Raw genomic sequence first — 4,233 nt, 5'->3', positions numbered from 1 at the left:
CCCAGGTGCACGCGAGGCCCGTGCATTCACGTTGGTTTGCTGGTGAGCTGGCACGAGGAAAGCCAGGCCAACGAACGCCCAGCCTCCGGCCAGCGGGGACTGTTTGCTGGTGCCAGACGGCCAGCCTGGGAGAAGAGAACAGCACTTAGAACGGGGCAGCCCCCTGACACGCCACCCTGTCCCCACGAGGGCCTGTCTCGGGGCACAAGGAAGGGGATTCTCGCTGATCAGTGCCGTCCTTAGCCTCTCTGCTAATGCTGCCCACGCCGGGGCTCAGGTAGTGCCAGGGAGTAATAAAAAACAGCACGGCCCTGGCTCTCTTTGCCCCTGGAGCTCCCAAGGCAGGGCAGTGTCATCATCCCCATTTTATAGATGGGGAAACTGAGGCACAGGGATGCACCTAACATCACCCAGCAGCCTAGCTGGCAATAGAAGCCAGCTCCCCTGAGGGCCAGGCCACTGCTCTGACCACTAGGCTCCATGGCCGACTCAGTAAGAGTTTGGAGTATTTGTATTTCTGGGTGCTAGGTGCTGTACCGCCCTGGAACAAAAAGCCACTCCCTGCTCCCGGGAGCTCATACAAACCCCCCGCTCGGTGGAGTAGCCAGCAATTACTCTGAACAGATGAGGGCCTCAGCTCCACCACGTGCACTGTAGCGACAACACCCCTCTCTCCGGCCCCCCACCGCACGGGCAGCGGGTTCGGGTGTTCGGCCGAGCGGCGTGGGCTGGACTCAGTCAGATCTCAGCCCAGGCCAGCTCGTCCTGAACCAACGCGAAGAGCGGTTCTGCGTGTCTCTACATCTAGCGTCTTTATCTGCATTGTTACAGGTCTGTACAGGGAGACTCAAGCCCCACGTTCTCCTGCCCCGGCGTTCGGCAGAACAAAGCAGGGAAGCCCTTTTACAGCCGGGCTACCCCAGCAGGGGCTAAAACCCACCTGATTCACCCCCCTGCTCAGGCAGCCTGGCTCCTCTGCGCCCCCAGCGGGACCCCCCAGCTCTCCGGTGTCCTGGGCACCTTCTGGGGGAATTGTTTGCTATGGTGACCCGGCCAGGCTGCTCTCCGGCACCCCCGGCACCTCAGCTCTCTGCAGCGGGCGGCAGAGACAGAACCGGTGCTGGCCAAAGCTCGTCGCCCGAGAGCCAATCAGGCCCCGTCCTGGCTCCGGAGCCAGTGGGGCGCCATGTCCCGCTGGAGAACACGCAGGGCCCGGGGCCGGCTGAGGAAAGGGCCGGCGGCAGAGCCAGGAGAACGACGAAGGCCGAGCTGGGTGCGCCAGCCAGCGGCGTCTGCTGGATTTCAGCCCACTGCCAGCAGCTACCACCTGGTTTGCCAGGTGCTGGGAATGGGCGACAGGGCATGGATCACTCAATGATTCCCTGTTCCGTTCACTCCCTCTGGGGCACCTGGCGCTGGGCACTGTCAGCAGACAGGACACGGGGCTAGGCCCAGTCTGGCCGTTCTGCTGTTCTTAGCTACGCCAGCCGGGAGAGAGAGAGAGAGATGGGGGCACATGGGGAGAGACAAGAGACGCTAGAGGGGGTGTATGGGGAGTGCGGGGGGTGAGGATGGATAAATTGATATCGATCTTCCATCCAAGGCCTTGGCAGCACTTTACAGGCGTTCTGAGCCCCACCCCCGCGGTGCCAGTACTACCCCCCATTTTACAGATGGGAAAACTGAGGCACAGAGGGGTAGCTGCAGACCTGAGCTGAGTCCAGCTGCATGGAAATCCCAGGGCAGCGGGAGGAAGACTGGCCTTGTGGCTAGTGCACTGACCCGGGGCTCAGGAGATCGGGGTCTGGCCCCATTGTTCTCCCCGGCCCCCTCAGCAGGCTCCGGCCACGTTCCCATGTCCTCCAGGAGCACAGAGGTGAACCCCACCCCCGCCCCAGCCCTGACTGTCATTAGCTGAACTACGGCAGGAATGCGTCTGGCAGGGCTCACCCGGCCCCTGGCCCTCTGCAGCTCGGGGGTGGGGGGCAGGTTATGGCCTCCGTGCAGTGATGGGAAGGGGCCCTGTATGCAGGGTCTGAGCCCCGGCTGCGGGACGGAGCTTCCACTGGGGGACCTGCTGGAAACAGCTCAGGGCCCCCGGGTACCCTGCGACGCCGTGCGGGGCCAGAGCAGCGCCGCCCCCAAAGCTCTGGGGGTGTCGATCCAGGGCACTGTCCCCTGGGGGCCAGCCGGAAGGGGCAGGCGTTTGAATGGCATCAGAGGCTGCCAGACTCACGTGCCCAGTGCCAGAGTCAGCCCAGGGTGGCGGATCTCCCCAGAACACACAGGTGCTGCAGAAAGGGGAGGGGGAATCCAGAGGGGGGGCTCTGCCCCCAGTACCCCCCAGTGCCCCCACAGCTCTGCTGGTGCCCCCACAGCTCTGCGATGCCAACCCCGGGCTCCCCCCTCCAATAGCTCTGCCGGTGCCCCTCACTCCCGACCCGCAGCCCCTGCTAGCCCAGCCCTGGGCTCCCCCCAGCTCTGCCGGTGCCCCTCACTCCCGACCCGCAGCCCCTGCTAGCCCAGCCCTGGGCTCCCCCCAGCTCTGCCGGTGCCCCTCACTCCCGACCCGCAGCCCCTGCTAGCCCAGCCCTGGGCCCCCCCCAGCTCTGCCGGTGCCCCTCACTCCCGACCTGCAGCCCCCGCTAGCCCAGCCCTGGGCTCCCCCGACAGCTCTGCCGGTGCCCCTCACTCCTGACCCGCAGCCCCTGCTAGCCCAGTCCTGGGCTCCCCCAGCTCTGCCGGTGCCCCTCACTCCCGACCTGCAGCCCCTGCTAGCCCAGCCCTGGGCTCCCCCGACAGCTCTGCCGGTGCCCCTCACTCCCAACCCGCAGCCCCTGCTAGCCCAGCCGTGGGCTCCCCCAGCTCTGCCGGCGCCCCTCACTCCCGACCCGCAGCCCCTGCTAGCCCAGCCCTGGGCCCCCCCCAGCTCTGCTGGTGCCCCTCACTCCCGACCCGCAGCCCCTGCTAGCCCAGCCCTGGGCCCCCCCCAGCTCTGCTGGTGCCCCTCACTCCCGACCCGCAGCCCCTGCTAGCCCAGCCCTGGGCTCCCCATGTCCCCAGCTCTGCCGGTGCCCCTCACTCCCGACCCGCAGCCCCTGCTAGCCCAGCCCTGGGCCCCCCCCAGCTCTGCTGGTGCCCCTCACTCCCGACCCGCAGCCCCTGCTAGCCCAGCCCTGGGCTCCCCCAGCTCTGGCTCTCAGTGCCCTGTTTGCAGCTCACTGAGATGCTCCTTGGATGAGGTCCGGGAGAGCGGCCCCTGCCCCGTTCCCATCCCGCCCTGCAGCCCCGGCCTCCCCCACAGCCTGGGGCCGGACCCAGCGCGCCTGGGCTCTCAGCGCCACCTGGTGGCTGCATGAGCGAGCAGCCGCGGCCGCGCCGCAGGGACCCTTGCAAGGGAGACTCCCTGCAGAGCGCTGCCCGGGTCGGACCCTGGGGATCCCTGCCTGGCACCCGATCCGGAGTGGCACAGATCCGTGCAAATGTCACATGCCCAGCTCTGCCGGTGCCCCTCACTCCCGACCCGCAGCCCCCTGCTAGCCCAGCCCTGGGCTCCCCCCAGCTCAGCCGGCGCCCCTCACTCCCGACCCGCAGCCCCCTGCTAGCCCAGCCCTGGGCTCCCCACCAGCTCTGCCGGTGCCCCTCACTCCCGACCCGCAGCCCCTGCTGGCCCAGCCCTGGGCCCCCCACCAGCTCTGCCGGTGCCCCTCACTCCCGACCCGCAGCCCCTGCTGGCCCAGCCCTGGGCTCCCCCCAGCTCTGCCGGTGCCCCTCACTCCCGACCCGCAGCCCCTGCTGGCCCAGCCCTGGGCTCCCCACCAGCTCTGCCGGTGCCCCTCACTCCCGACCCGCAGCCCCTGCTGGCCCAGCCCTGGGCTCCCCACCAGCTCTGCCGGTGCCCCTCACTCCCGACCCGCAGCCCCCTGCTAGCCCAGCCCTGGGCTTCCCCCCAGCCCTGCCGGTGCCCCTCACTCCCGACCCGCAGCCCCTGCTAGCCTGCCAGCCCTGCCGGTGCCCCTCACTCCCGACCCGCAGCCCCTGCCAGCGCCCCTCACTCCCAACCCGCAGCCCCTGCTAGCCCGGCCCAGGGCTCTTCCCCCTGCCCATGCGGTGCCCCCTGCTCCTCCCCGGAGCTCACACGCCAGCCGCTGCCCTATCTCCTCTCACCGGGGAGGGAGCCAGAGCCGGGTCCCACCAGCGCCACTTCCTGCTTTCACTTTGCAGGTGGTGAGT

The sequence above is a fragment of the Mauremys mutica genome, chromosome 10 (genome assembly GCF_020497125.1).
Source record: "Mauremys mutica isolate MM-2020 ecotype Southern chromosome 10, ASM2049712v1, whole genome shotgun sequence".
Classification (NCBI taxonomy): Eukaryota; Metazoa; Chordata; order Testudines; family Geoemydidae; genus Mauremys; species Mauremys mutica.
The sequence above is the reverse complement of the archived record's forward strand: the minus strand, read 5'-3'. Positions refer to the sequence as shown.